At 48.8% G+C, this 16,225-nt stretch overlaps 1 long non-coding RNA gene across 1 annotated transcript; it reads left to right on the top strand.

Annotated features, from left to right (window-relative positions):
• Window positions 1-13,909: 13,909 nt before the first annotated feature.
• LOC135377007 (uncharacterized) lies at window positions 13,910-15,134 on the top strand. Its single transcript, XR_010417972.1, has 2 exons — window positions 13,910-14,585; window positions 14,659-15,134. It is a non-coding gene; the product is annotated as an uncharacterized LOC135377007 (long non-coding RNA).
• The last annotated feature ends 1,091 nt before the right edge of the window (window positions 15,135-16,225 follow it).

The raw sequence follows: 16,225 nt of genomic DNA, 5'->3' as shown, positions 1-16,225 counted from the left end.
ACCCACAACAGTCGCCGCAGCGATCATGGCAACTTCTTGCGATTACGGTCGTACCAACCGTACTGGCAAGGATACGAGGCCTAAATTTATACAGGTGAGTCACTCTTCATCAAGGAATAAATAGGCATCCATTGTGTATGTTTAGTTGACCATTATGAAGTGTTTTTTTGCCCAAAACGAGCACTGGATGCAGGTTGCTTGATCGCTCTTCCGACGTTCAATCGAGCACACTTGCATTTTACCCGGCGGCAAATACAGTTTGAGTGCATAATATGCTTGGGAGAACACGTTACACTACACAGGTAGTGTTGTCATCAATATATGTGCAAGCACTCGAGCGCTTTTTTGCATGCATTGCTAGCATGATACACGGTGTTCTCTGCGGAAGCCAGTGCCGGTATTGTTTTGGTAGGCGTCACCATTCCACAAGTCGGCTTCACCTAGCGCACGGGTGCATTAGGTGAAGCCCACCTTACAAAACTACCATGGTGGCCAGATTGTAGGTAAGTTTCCGCCATGAATGGCGAAATGTAGCAATTTGGTAACAGGTGAAGCCCATTTTACGGAGCCGCTTGTGCTGCTTCGTGTCGTTTCCTCCCCCTTTTATCCTTTGTAACATTATGTGCATTTCTATTTCGCACGATTTCTTTCTCTTTTTTGTTTTCGTTTTGGACCTTCCTTTTCTGCCTTTTTTTGTACTACCACAAAGAATTCCCTGGGGGGCGGGGGGGGGGGGGACAGAGGAACTTACAACTAATAGGCAAAAGACTAGCATGAGGGCAATCGAAAGCTCGGATATGCAGACGGTGATGAGGTTGAAATCACTATTATGAGATAACAAGGGGGGGGATATATTTATTAAGAAAAAAAGACGGAAAGGTTAGCTCAACCGGGAAAAAGAAGGAAAGGTTAGCCGGGTATAGTCCTTGACTACCTAGCTGTGAGTGAAGAGCCGGAACTCCCCCCGCCTGGCCCCCTTCCCCCGTACCCCCATTTATTTTACTAAGCTCCAATTTTACTAAACTCTTCTTTGCTTTTCCTTGTTTGTGTTGTGGGGTCGTGTACCCCATAACGGAGTGGCACTTTCAACTTGACAGTAATGAATTTATAGCGTGTAATGTGGTGGAACTTGCGCATATGGTGTGGGTTATCAAAGAAAGTATTTATTTACCTCGTGAACGCGACCTCATCTCCGTGGGGTCAACGTCCACCAGCTATAGTCCACCGGTGACATCACGCTGTGAAGGTCGTCAAGGGAAAGGAGCATGTGAGCGCTGGGTTCGGCTCCATGAAAGGTCGTAGCGATTAACCACAACAATAAAAAAGAAAAGCAAACAACAGTGGGACATGCGCCTGTACGTCATGATTGCCGGTCAGGTGCGATACTGGATCACGCGGGGCCGGTCGTTCTGTTTGTCCGTCTGTATGTTCCAGCCTCACGACACACCTTACGGAGCAGCTTGTGTTGCTTCGTATCGTTGTCTCCCCTTCGTATTCTTTGTAAAATTATGTGCATTTTTGGCACGATTTCTCCGTCTGTACCATGGGCGTCCCTGTTACTTTTTTTCAGCGTAGGGCAAAGGATTCCCGAAGGGAGGGTGGGGGGCAAAAACGTACAACCAATAGACCCAAGACAATAGCATGAGGACAATCGAATGCTCTGACATGCAGACGGTCCTCTGATAATGTCCAAATTATTAGACGATATCCCAGTATAATTCTTGACCACCTGCGAGCCTGTGATAAGTCGGTTGACACCAGCATCAAGGTCAACGCGGCGCAAAGAAAGGTAAAACAAGAGGCGGGAAAACTTCCTCCTCTCCTCGCAAATACCGTGCGCTTTTCTTTGCAACAATCAAGTAGGCGGGGCTAAAGCCGAATTTTTACTAATTTTTTAGACTATTTCTGTTTCTATACAGTGCATAGTTTCGGTTGGGTGTGTGGTTATCAGTGGAGGACTTAATATTTCTGTGAAAAAAAGTGAGGTTCGCTTGGCAGTTTTCAAAGTTGAATTGAAAAAATAAATTTTCCGCAATTAAAAATTGTCCAAACTCTTCCTCAATCGTCGCAAAAGTTTCCAGAAGGTAATTTCCGAAAGTCCGACAATCCTCTGGGGAGTACGTAGCCATTTAGAATATTTTATCACCTTAGGTGAAACACCCTGTATAGAGGTCTTGGATGGTACGTTTGATGACTCGTGAGGCATACCTGGCTGTTTTGCCTGAGTCATTGCCAGAACAATCGACAAAGCCTGTAAAGTGCAGTTGTAATGATAATTTGCAAATCGTTGTACTTTTGACAAATCACGAAATAATTGTACTTTCGACAAGAACAAAAATAGAAAAATGAAGAAACACGCTATCTCTCACTTACTTCTATAAATTTATCTTACCGCATTCATTGAAAGCATCAACAAGTATTTCAGTTTCTCGTGCTGTAATGTCAATTTCTTTTTCACCTCAAGGTAATCAAGAACGCGAGATTGCCTTCGCTATCCGCGCTACAACCTCCACCGTTCGTCGGATTACTTGGACGACTCATTTTAATGAGCATGTCAATGGCTAGTAGTATAGAAAGAAGTCCTATAGCCAAGAGTTTTCTCTAATCCAATTCCAATCCAATTGTAATCCAATTCCAATCCAATTCTAAGCCATAATCCAGTTATAATCCAACACAATCCAGTCCTAAGCCAACACAAGCCAAATCCAAAGCCATCTGATTGGCAGCCATTAGCTCCGCCCACTTCACACGTTGATTGGGCCATGCTAAGCCTACTGATCTGATTGGCCGCCATTAGCTCCGCCCACTTTACGTTGATTGGCCATGCTATGCCTACTGATCTTTGATTGGCTTACCGTAGCTCCGCTCCTTCATGCTAATTAGTTGGCTTGGCTCCGCCCAGTTCACGCTGAATGGCCCGTGCTAAGCCTTGACTGATCATTGATTGGTTGTCTGTAGCTCCGCCCCTTTATGCTAATTACTCGTCTCTGCCCACTTCACGCTGATTGGTGCATGCGTATCGCTGAGCACAGCTCCGCCCCTTTATGCCGATTAACTGGCTCCGCTGATTGGTCCATTCGAAGCCTACTGATCACTCTCCACATTTTCCCGACTTTCTAGGCCCTCTGATTGGCCGTCCCCCGTTTAAGCCCACCGATTGGCCCCATTCTAAGCCCACTGATTGGCTGACTAAGTCCGCTGAACATAGCCTTCGTTAGCGCTCGCCAGATGGCGCGCTCGGCAGCGACCCTGCTGCGGCTTTATCTCATACATCCAAACTTACCTCGTGCCACCAGATGGCGCGACTCAGGTGCATCAACTCCGCGCTGTTCCGCTTCGAGGCGTCACACGAGCGAGAGAACTTCGTCGAGATGTGCTGCCACATATTGCGCTCCCGTATCACCGCAAACAAGTTGCGGGAAATCATACGCGAAATCTTGGACGAGTACCTGTCGGCTTACAGGGAGCAATCACTGCGCGAGCTTCAGGAACTATGTCAGGAAGAAATAAGAGTCCTGGAGACGATCATCAATCGCTCTAGGAGCTATGGATGAAAATAAAGATGCATCACACCTCGCTACACAGTCTGCTCAAGTTATTCCACGATGCGCATGCAGTTCCAGCACCCTGCTCGAATTCTCATCTCCGGCGCGTCCATGTGTGGGAAGACGGTGCTCACGCAGAATATAATGAGACACCCCGAATTATTTAGCATTCCACCGCAGAAGATACTCTACGTACGAAAGTATGCAGCCGGCTGGGAAAAGGATTTCAACGGTGTGGAGTTTATGGATAGGATACCCGCAGATTGGGATGAGCGATATCCCACTCTCATAGTTATTGACGATCAAATCACGGAAAAGGGGGTTCTATCGGAGGTAGAGTCGTTGTTTGTACGTGGTAGCCATCATAAGAATGCGTCCGTGATCCTGATCACACAAGCCTTGTTCTATCATAACGCCGCTTTTCGAACGATATCGCTGAACGCCAGTTATATCGTATTGTTCCGGAATGCGCGGTCCGTACAACAGATCGAAACCTTCGGACGTCAGGTATTCGTGAAACAGGGGCTTTCCTATTTTCTCGACGCATATAACCAGGCGACGGAGAAGGCGCACGGTTATTTAGTTGTGGATCTGCACGCGCAAACACCTCCCTCTCGTAGCCTGCGAACGGGTATTTTACCGCACGACCGGCAGTTCCTGTTTACGCCCGCGAAATGACGGCCGATCTTAGAAGACATCTCACGCTCCTCAAAGTATTGGCCGCCAGCAAACCGACGCACCGCGCAGAGTTACTTAAAGAGCTCAGCTGCGACGACATTCGAATCCTTTCGGAAATCTGTCTGAATATTCTACGCGGAAATATCCCACTTTCGACGGAACTTCATAAAAACCTGAAGAAACACAAAAAAATCCTCCGCTTCCTAGCCTACAAGTCTCTTCATAAGTGCCCCCGGCAGTTGAAGAAATATATTAGGGGACAACGAGGTGGTCTCATTCCCATACTTCCACTGCTCCTCTCAGGGCTATCAAGTCTCGTGGCGGGAGTCGCCGGGCGAGCGATATCCAAAGCCATCGGTCATGGCTCATAGAATAGAAATAGGTGAAGTTCTGAAATCTAACGATTCGGACGATGTAAAAGTGGGCAAAATACTGGAAGCCCTCTATTACTTGCTGAAGCGAGCTCACTATCATCCTCCTCCTCCTCCCCCTCCTCCTCTGGAACCTGTCCATTCGGAGCCCGAACCGGAACCCAATCCATTCGATTTTAATCTTCTACCCTCCGGCGTTGATAAAGCACGCGCGAAATCTGTGCTGAAAGAATTGAAGAAAGTATTCACCTGGCAGGCGGATAATGTGCTAGTATATAGAGGGAAGCGAATCAATCGCTCAAACATTGTGGCTCTCGTGAGCTACTTAGCACGTCGTAGCGCGCTCATCAAGAAACCCAGTTGGTACAAAAAAGTATCGAAAATTATAAGCGCTTTGAAAATACAGCGAATTGCTCGCTGGAGCAAATATGGGGCCCTATAGAAAGATCAAGGAGAAAGGGTTAGGTGGAGTTGATCGGTACCGACGTTATCACAAGCTCACGCACGCAGAAGCCGTGGAACAGCTGAAAAAAGAAGATGCTTACACCCTTCACAAGCCAGTGAAGAAAAAATTTAAGCGGCGCTCCATCATCGCAACTCACGTGCGGGATTTATATCAGGCAGACCTTCTGGATATGCGTAAATATCAGAAATTTAACAAGGGCTTCAGGTACATCCTAACGGTCATAGATACGCTATCGAGGTACCTGTACATGGTCCCCATTCGCACAAAGCGCCCGCAAGACGTAAAGAAAGCCTTCCAACGAGTTTTCCGTCACGGAATTCCAAAGAATTTGCTCACGGATCGCGGGAGCGAATTTTGGGGTTCCCCCGTTCGTCAGTACTTTCAGTCGCTACTAAATCACTATAGCACGCAGAGCGGAATGAAAGCGGCCTCCTGTGAACGCGTGCAGAGAACAATTAGGGAAAGAATAGCTAGGCATTTCACTAGTACGGGGAAGTTTAATTATATCAACGCGCTGCCGAAGATAGTGGCCGACTATAACGACTCGGTACACTCTGTAACGGGCGAAAAGCCGAAAAATGTGAACGCCGGAAATGAAGTAGCTCTGTTCAACAGATTGAATCGTAAGACGACCCCGCGCGAGAGCAAGTATAAATCAGGGGACCAGGTGAGGCTCGCGTTAGATCGCGGCGTGTTCGCCAAAGGCTACGATCAAAGGTGGACGGCCGAAGTGTTCGAGGTGTCGCGAACGAGAAAGACCGATCCGCCCGTAGTGTACGTGAAAGATTCGACGGGAAAAGAAATACTGGGATCATTCTACGAGCAGGAGCTGCAGCCCGTCCACCATCTTTCCTCGTACGATAAGCGACTCATATCCGCGGTGATTAGAAAGAAGAAAATTAACGGAGTATTGCACTACTTGGTTCGTTGGTTCGGATACGCCAAAGATCACGATTCTTGGGTGCCCGCCAGCGATGTCAGAAAATGAATTTTACGTGTATCTGCTCTCGAACGCTAGCATGGACCTGTACCCGTCCAATACGCTGAATGACTTCACGATCGCGTTAGATAAGCCACTACACCTGGATGATTCGTACGTCGTCGGTCTAGAGGGATTTTCCATTCCCAACAGCTTCCTGAACGTGAACCAAGCGCCTGATAACCTGATAACGCTATCAACGGAGAAGTGGCAAACAAAACAGCTCACGTTCGAAGACACGGACACGCTACTGAATAAAATATTCCCCGAATATGGGATAGAGTGGACTTACGAGGAAGATCACTACGTGTTTAAGCTACCGTCGCGCGTGCGCTCGGCGAAACTAATCGACAGACCGCTGCATCTCGCCTTTGGAATCGTCGACATCGATGGAGATCACCGGGAGGGCGGTAAAGTACGCGCCGTCCCAAACGTGTTACCGCTCGCGGAGGAAAGAGCCGTTATGATGCGAGTTCGCCGGGTGATAGTGATCAATAACGATCTAATTTTAGAACCCCGATCGCTCATTACCGACACATTCAACGAATTCTTCAGAGCGACGAACGATACAGAATCACGGGTGGAATACAAGGACAACACTTACTCGCTTTCTCTCCCGACGAATTTCAACTTGTCGACCGAGTTCCTGGACCTCATTCAGGTGAAGCACATCCACGTTGAAGGATCCCGAAAGCACATCACGTGTAATCCCATAGTGAAGACGTACCGCGTCCACATAAACACTCGAGAGACGGAAAGTCGGCGCATTTCACTTCCACCGAATTACTACGAAACACCCGAAGCTCTCGTGAGCGCCATCCATGAGCGTCTGCAGCCGGAGGCTTCCCTCACGTACGATGCATGGGCGAGGAAGTGTTCGTTGAGCTTGCGGGAAAACGTGTCGCTTACATTATCCGATTACTTTGCGTACCTACTGGGTTTCGGCGCGAAAACCGTATTTACGGAAAACGATACGGGCGTCGACGAAGTGACCATAGATCTTCCCATTAACTGTATTATGATATACACGGATCTCGTCACGCCCTCCGTAGTGGGAAACGGGCGGCATCCGATACTGAAATTAATTCCATTCGTATACGATAGAACGAAAGAACAACTGAGTTTCAGCTTTCTACCCGTTCAGTATTTTAAGTTAGTGCAGCGCGAAATTTCCTCAATCACCGTCTCTATACGCGACGACACGGGTCGCAAGCTACCGCTACAAAATCGCGGTAGATCGACGCTGACGCTGCACTTTAAGCATGTACACTAAAGCGGTACCAATCTACGGATTTGGCGTTCCGACGGTATACAGGTCGCACCTGTACCAGAGGGGAGGCAATTTCTTTTCTCAGCTCGGGCGTTTCGCTATTCCACTCTTTAAACGCGTATCGCCATACTTAAAAAAGACGGCTGTTGCGGCCGCTAAGCGCGTGGCCAAAAATCTGTCGGAGGGAGACTCTTTCCGAAGTGCGCTTAAGAGATCGGCGAAAGATACGGGCCGTGAAATTCTCCGCGACCTCGGAGGGGCTGGCGGGCGAAGAAAGAGGAGAAAACCGGACGTCTTCGACGGCATAAATCACGCTGGTTGCGCGGCCACAATTTAGTTGCGAGATGGACACGATTAACGTCGTACATCCCGACACTCCTCTGTTGGATAAGTCGGAAACACAGTTATTTTCCGTGCCGGGAACGCAGTGGCATATACTGAAGGGGGAATATGAGGTATTCTACCCGGTCGCTGACATATCCTCCGTCATAGAGTTCCAGCTTTCGAATTTGGGGCACCACTATCTCGATTTGAACTCCGCGTACATAGTGACGAAAGTCCGCATCGTACGTGACGATGGTTCGCTACCGGAAACACAGGCTGGCGATCGGACGACCTACGACGAGGTCTACCCCGTCAACGCGTTCGCCAGCTCGCTTTTCAAGAACGTAGCCGTCTTCTTGAATCAGACCATGATTACGAATAATGATTTGTATAGCTATAGAAGCTACTTGGATATTTTGCTTCACGCCAGCACCACGGAGCAAAATACCGTGCATAAAGCAGGTCTGTACACGCAAGAAGAAGCGCGTCAAACGGAAAACAACATTCGCGCTCGTGGACCGGCCGAACGATACAACCTCACACGCGGCGGCAAGACCATCGACCTGGTTTCCAAGATCAACTCGGACATTTTCCTGCAGCCTAAGCTACTCATATCGGGAGTGGAAATTAGGCTTGTTTTTTATCAAGGCTCCGACGCGTTCCGCATTATGAAGACCGATCAGGAGCAGCACGCGCATAAAGTGGAAATCATGAGTGCCACCTTGTACATAAAGAAAATCACCGTGTCTCCCAGCCTATTCCTCGGACACGAAACGGAATTGCAGAAGTGCAAGGCTCTCTACACACTGGCCGGAAGTGAATCGCGTATTCGTTCGCTACCAGTTGGCAACCTGGATGCATGCCTGGAAGATTTATTTCCTGAGAAGATACCGTCTAAGGTGGTGGTCGCATTCGTGCCCACCCTAGCCTACCAGGGAGCATTCAATCGGGACCCGTACCGATTCGTGAACTGCGACATTGAGTCGGCGACGCTCACCGTGAACGGGACGCAGCGAATAGACACGTTCGACTTCAGCAATAACCTGAACCACCGAAGCTACTTCAACCTCCTGGAGCAGCTGTGTGAGAAGCACGTCTCCTACGAATACGACCACTACGTTGGAAACAAGTTCCTACTGTACTACGACCTGGATCCGGATCAATCCTCCGTCCACCTGTCACCGATCAGGCGTGGAAACGTTCGTCTGCAACTCAAGTTCCGACGTGCCTTAGCCGAACCCACGACCGTATTGATACTGTCCGAGAGTGTGCGAATTATGTCCATCGATAAGAACAGGAACGTCACACTGGATTAGCAATGTTCGAGCAAGATATCGAGAGACTCCTGAAGTACAACGATTACACTTCGGCGCTCTTTCGCGGTGTATACGCTCGAGACGACCGTCTGCCCGCACTGGATAGACCGGGTATAATCGTGGTGAACACCGATCGGCGACAGCAAGCTGGGGAGCACTGGATTTTGTACGCGAAAATGAAGGATGACCTCATCTACTTTGATTCCTTCGGATTGCCGCCCATCGAACCCGAGTTGAAACGCCTCACCGTCGACGAATATAATGATGTCTGTATCCAAAGCCTGTATTCTCCAATGTGTGGTGTGTACTGTTGTATCGCGGCGACATTGTTGGCGAAAGGGAAATCACTGAAGAGCATTGTATCCCTGTTTTCCGATAATCTCGCCGCTAATGACCTAAAATCAATAAAGCTGCTAGAAAAGTTGTTTGTCGCTTAAAAACGCCTGGTGTCCTTTATTCTCTATAGCTCCCCCACAAACTATACTTGCTTAGTCAATGAATACACGCTATAGCTCCCTATCATATCATTCTATCAATACAGCTTCCCATCATATCAGCCTATCTTCCTAATCCATTACAACAACACAACACTTAAAATCAGAAATACATGTATTTTATTTTACTGCTGATTACATATGGGGCGCTCGCTGGTCTCGCGGTCACTTCTTCTTCGCGTGAGTAAAGATGATGTCGGGCGATGCGACTCTTTTACCATCCCTGAATCTCTCCTTCTTCTCTAGTTTCAGATCTGGTAATTCTCGCATTTCTTGCAAATCTTCATCTGTCAGTCGCTTAAAACGACTGGGTAGGTACACCTTTACGCGTTTATCGTTGTCCATCAGGAGTTCCACGTACACGGACTCCCCGTACATAGTATCCACTTTGCGCAAGTCCAACACGTTGAGCTTTTCGTTGTTCGGAACAGTGCTCATTTTCTGAATGTCCCCATCACCGGGTTTCTTTAGTTTATCCAGCTTCTCGAAAATAGATGACATATCTCTCAGCGCAAGTTTCTACGCACGCCAAATGAACTGAAAATGAGGACAACTGTTACCTAACTTTCCTCATCTTGAAGACAATAGTGAAACATACCTTTCTCGTTGTGCGCTTCACCGAGAGTCAACCGACGGAAGTAGCTTCACAGACCTCAAATGAGTTGTATATATCGCAACTTTTATATAAAGCACCCCTGGAGGAGCGCAAGGGTGGTGCGATTCTGTTTACACAATCACGCAGGAACAGCATGTGATTTATGATGCGCGCGCGCGCACGCGAAGGACATTTGGAACTTCTTGGAAACCAAAGTGCATAAGCGAACCCTTTGTTTTTGGTTACAGAAAGCTTGCTGATATAAAACAGATGGCCCAACTTGTTGAGACATGCAGCGCCGCGGCCGAGGCTCCATGACCTCATTTCTTGACAAGCATGATTTACGACCTCCAAAGCATGGCAGTACGCGAGCTTTGATATAAAACAGATGGCCCCAACGTGTTGAGATGGCCGATGAAGCTCCGTGACCTCATTTCTCCTCCGTGACCTCATTTCTCGGAACACATGATTTACGACTGCCAAAGCATGGGAATATGCGAGCTTTGATATAAAACACATGGCCCCAACGTGTTGACACGTGCACCACGACCGCGGAGGCCCCTTGACCTCATTTCTTGGAACACATGATTTACGACTACCAAAACATGGGAGTACCCGAGCTTTGATATAAAACAGATGGCCCCAACGTGTTCTGACGTGCAGAGTGGCCGATGAAGCTCCGTGACCTCATTTCTCGGAGAACGTGATTTACGACCTTCAAAGCATGGGAGTACATGAGCTTTGATATAAAACAGATGGCTCCAACGTGTTGGGATGGCCGATGAAGCTCCGTGACCTCGTTTCTCCTCCGTGACCTCATTTCTCGGAACACATGATTTACGACTGCCAAAGCATGGGAATATGCGAGCTTTGATATAAAACACATGGCCCCAACGTGTTCTGACATGCAGCATGGCTGCTGGTTTATAAGCCGCGCGATCGCCTCAGGGGGGAACAGTCTGCTTTCACTCGCTTCACAAGTAAGTTATTCGCCTCACTTGTTGCACGTTTCTTACGGATCCGTTTATTTTCAGTGCCTCGGTGTGTGTTCTGCTTTTTTGATCCTCACGATATCGAGGATGAATCGGACGACGACGATTCTCGGGACGGCGCACCTCCTACACTGTCTGCTCACGTGATGCGATCGCACCCCGACGTGGATACATCCTTCCTGCCCTTCTTCCAGACTGACAGTGCATTTAGAGGTGTCGTTAAAAGGTACGTGCTATTGGCATCTGTTCACGATCATGGAGTAGAGGATTTGCGACAATATTTAATGAGTCACTTTCACGATATGTTCGCTATATTGAGAGCGCAAAGAATACCCTTTAGGTTTTGCATTTGTTCAGATGTTTTAATGGTAAAGGAAACTCGTGGGGAGATAATCGCGCACATTGCCCACTTTATGGCGTTTGCTCGCGAAGTCCACAGCGACGGAGCCGTCGCGAATACCCTGATGGACGCGATTCAGGAGTCCACGGGGCGCGTCGAAAATTATCAGCGGGAAGGGAGTGGGTTCGTGTCCGCCGACGTCCAAAACGTTCAAATGTGCATTTCCGCCGTGAAAACGAAAAAATTCGGATGCAATGGGACACTTCCCGATCATTTGGCTAAGCGCAGGAACGTGCTAACAAATATTCATTTACCGGCACGTAAGGAGGGTGAGTGTTTTAAATACAATACGCTCGCCCTCCTGCACCCGCAGAGTTGGAATACATGGTCAAAAAAATATGAAAATTATGCAGCGGAGTACTGGTGGCCTAGTCGCTTCCCTGTTTCCTACTCTGACCTGGACGAATTCGAAGACAAAAACATGATATCCGTGTACGTATACGAGTACGTCGATCAGGGAGTGCACGTGTCGCGACCTCCAAAACTCGAGTATGAAAAGAAAATTCACTTATTGGCTATAGACCAGCATTTTTTTGGAATCAAGTCCCTCGAGCGGTTACTGATTAGGAAAGACAAGCGTTTCGTCTGCGAGCGTTGCACGCGCTCTTTTAACAAGGAAGAGAGCATGGCGAAACATCGTCGCCTGTGCGCGGACGTAAACGAAATCATATTGGAATTTTGCGAACCGGGCAAAAACTTTGTAGAGTTTACTAAAATACAGTACAAGCAGCAGTACAACTACGTCGTCGCGTTGGACACGGAGAGCGTGCTCGCGCCCAGTGGTGTTGGCATGCAGCGTCACGTCACCTCGAGCTTCTGTGCCGTGCTCGTACGCACCCACGACTCGAAGGTGATGCGCATCAGGACGCACCACGGTGAAGATTCTGCGAGGCAGTGCGTCAGAGCTTTGATGGAAATGCGGGACGAGATGATCGCCCTGAACGCCTGCCCCGCGGAAATGGTGCTGAATGATGAGCAACGAGCACGACACAGAGCTGCCACCCACTGCGCGTACTGCGGACGGGAGTTCGCGCAAGATCTACCCCGTGTCCGGCACCACGACCATTCCAAGCGTTGTACTGCCGGCGAGACAAATTACATCGCGACGCTGTGCAACCCCTGTAACGTGGCGTGCACGACGCGGGAAAAACTGCCCATCATGGTGCACAATCTGGCCTACGATTTGGCCGGACTACTGCGGGAATTTCACCTTCTCGGGTGGAAGCGAGCTCCCTTCATCGTGGCCAGTTCCATGGAAAAAATCCGATCGTTCGAAATTGGCACCTTCCTATTCAGAGATACCATGCAGTACCTAAATTCGTCGCTGGGAGAGCTCGTGGAAACCGTCAAATCCATGGGGGGCGCAGAGGCGTTCCAATGCCTGAAGCAGGTATTTGGAGACGACTACAAAATTCTGCTTCGTAAAGGTGTATTCCCGTACAGCCACGTTAGCTCATTCGCGGTCTACGACGAATTGGCTCTGCCGGCAAAATCTGCCTTTCGAAACGATCTGACGGGGGAGGATATAAGCGATGAAGACTATCAGTACGCGCTGCACGTATTTGAACGTTTTGGATGCTCGAATCTGAGGGATTATAATGCATTGTACCTGAAAACGGATGCCCTGTTACATGCTGACGTAATGCAGCACTTCCGACGCCTGTGCTACGACGCGCGCGGTTTGGAATTGCTTCATTGCGTTTCTCTGGCATCCTATTCGTGGCAATGCGCTCTAAATTACACGCGGGCAAAATTGGAGCTGATCATCGACGAGGACATGTACCGGACCATCGAATCGGGTGTTAGAGGCGGACTCTGTCAGGCGAGCAGACGTCATTTACGGGCTAACAATCCACTGTGCAGTGGCTACGATCCCGATAAAGAGGAGGTGTACATATCGTACATAGATTGCAACAATCTTTACGGATTCAGTATGATAAAGCACCTCCCCGTCGGCGATTTCGAATGGGTCGAGGATTTTAGCTCCGTGGATTTTATGCGTCATCCCACAGATTCCGATGTGGGATACGTGTACGTGTGCGATTTGGAGTATCCAAAATCTATCCACGCGCTGACGCGGTACTTCCCCCTGGCTCCTGAGAAGGCGGTCGTCCCGAAGGAATGGCTCTCGCCATTCCAGCGAGAGCTCCTCGAAGAGTTAATGTATCAGCCGGCGAACAGCAAAAAGCTGCTGCTCACGTGCAAGGACAAGGTCGAGTACGTTGTTCATTACGCGCTGCTCGCTCTCTATTGTAGACTGGGCATGCGGGTGACAAAAATTCACCGAATTCTAAAATTTCGTCAGGCACCATTCCTGCGTCCCTACATCGAGGACAATGTTGCCAGACGCGTCGCCTCGAGCACGACGTTTGAGAAAAATTTCTATAAAATCTCAAATAATGCGGTCTTCGGGCGTACGCTACTAAATAAATTTAATATGCGGGACATTCGAGTAGCCTTCGATGAGGAGACGGCGAGTCGCCTCGGGAGCCAGGCGGAATGCGTGCGAATGGAAATTTTGTCCCCCGATTGCGTCATGTACGAAATGCGCAAGAGAAAAGTGCGATGCGATTTCCCCCTGCAGATTGGCTTCACGATTTTAGAACTGAGTAAGTTAACCATGTACTCGTTCTACTATGAAACCCTGTTGAGTAAGCTCACTTGTCCGGTGATTACGTGCTACTTTGACACGGATTCTCTGATCCTCGGCCTATTCTGCAAGGACTATGAAGATCAGTTACGCGCGATCGCCGACGACCATTTAGATTTGTCTTCCTTCGATCGTGATCATCCACTGTACAGCGAGAGGAATCGCGGTAGACTTGGCGCGTTCAAAAGTGAAACGGGTAGCGTACCCATTGAGGAAGTAATATGCTTGAAAGCCAAAATGTATTCCATCAAATTAGCCGGGGGAAAACAAATTGCAAGAGCTAAAGGGGTCAAAAAGAACATTGTGCGCAAACACCTCCTCCATGATACGTACCGCGATACCCTATTCAAGCACGCTAGCGTATCGCACGAACAGGTGTCAATAGTGGGAAAGAAACAGTGCATGTACACCATCAGAAATGTGAAAAGAAGTCTGATGGCGTACGACGACAAACGATACCTCTACAATGACGTAGACTCCTACCCGTACGGAAGCTGCGAATATGGTAAGCTCGAGTGGATGACATAGATAGCGAGATTTCACCTGGCGTTCTTTCCCCCCCCCCCCCCGCCGCACAGATAATGCAGTGGATGAGTAGGAGTAGCATCATTTGACCTGCGTCACTGGAAGGATGTGGCACCTCGTTCTCTTCTCGCTCGTCTCGTGCGCGCTGGCGCTGGACGCTGGCAACTGTACTGCGAGCATCAAGCTGGAGAAGGATAAGCACACGTACGCGCACGAATGCCCTGGCGACATCTTGGCCATCAGAGAGTGGCACGTGGTACCTATGCGGTCCGGCATTAACCTGGACAGGAACGCTACTCGATCGCTGCGTACGTGCCTTCACTCGCTGGACGTGAGCGACAGCTACGAAGATATCCAGTGCACGCGGATGTGCCAGCTCACGGAGGACGAAATTTTTCTCAGCCGCTGTCCCGGAGACGTCTACATGATCCGTCACTTCCGTGGAACCATGCCCAGCATCAAAGGAATCAATCTCTCCAAGACCGCCATGCTTTTTCTCAAACATGTACTCAATAAACGTTGAAAGGTATTTTTTCCTTGTCTGTATGAGATAAAGCCGCAGCAGGGTCGCTGCCGAGCGCGCCATCTGGCGAGCGCTAACGAAGGCTATGTTCAGCGGACTTAGTCAGCCAATCAGTGGGCTTAGAATGGGGCCAATCGGTGGGCTTAAACGGGGGACGGCCAATCAGAGGGCCTAGAAAGTCGGGAAAATGTGGAGAGTGATCAGTAGGCTTCGAATGGACCAATCAGCGGAGCCAGTTAATCGGCATAAAGGGGCGGAGCTGTGCTCAGCGATACGCATGCACCAATCAGCGTGAAGTGGGCAGAGACGAGTAATTAGCATAAAGGGGCGGAGCTACAGACAACCAATCAATGATCAGTCAAGGCTTAGCACGGGCCATTCAGCGTGAACTGGGCGGAGCCAAGCCAACTAATTAGCATGAAGGAGCGGAGCTACGGTAAGCCAATCAAAGATCAGTAGGCATAGCATGGGCCAATCAACGTAAAGTGGGCGGAGCTAATGGCGGCCAATCAGATCAGTAGGCTTAGCATGGCCCAATCAACGTGTGAAGTGGGCGGAGCTAATGGCTGCCAATCAGATGGCTTTGGATTTGGCTTGTGTTGGCTTAGGACTGGATTGTGTTGGATTATAACTGGATTATGGCTTAGAATTGGATTGGAATTGGATTACAATTGGATTGGAATTGGATTAGAGAAAACTCTTGGCTATAGGACTTCTTTCTATACTACTATGGCTTCCATTTTTATATTTGTCGCACTGCTCAATCTAGAACTCCATACACGGTAGTGCTCTCCTGTAGGTTAGGTTAGGTTGGGTTAGGTTAGGTTAGACGTTAGGATATGTTAGTTATACGCTGGGTGTAGTGCCCGTCACGGGACACACAAACTTCATGTTGTGATCCATAACTTAAAAACCCGAGACTAGGGGACAAAAAAAACGACAAACACAGACAAGGTTCTCAATGGTTCTCTTGAATTCAACTCTTCTTCGTTTTTTTTTTTTTTGTCCCTTAGTCTCGGGTTTTTAAGTTATGGATCTATACCACCAGCTCGCTTGCTACCTCTCTATCCTCTCGTTTCATGTTGTGGTTAACTGTT

Source organism: Ornithodoros turicata, unplaced genomic scaffold (assembly GCF_037126465.1).
Source record: "Ornithodoros turicata isolate Travis unplaced genomic scaffold, ASM3712646v1 ctg00001432.1, whole genome shotgun sequence".
NCBI classification, from domain to species: Eukaryota; Metazoa; Arthropoda; class Arachnida; order Ixodida; family Argasidae; genus Ornithodoros; species Ornithodoros turicata.
This window is presented reverse-complemented; position numbering and strand designations above follow the sequence as displayed.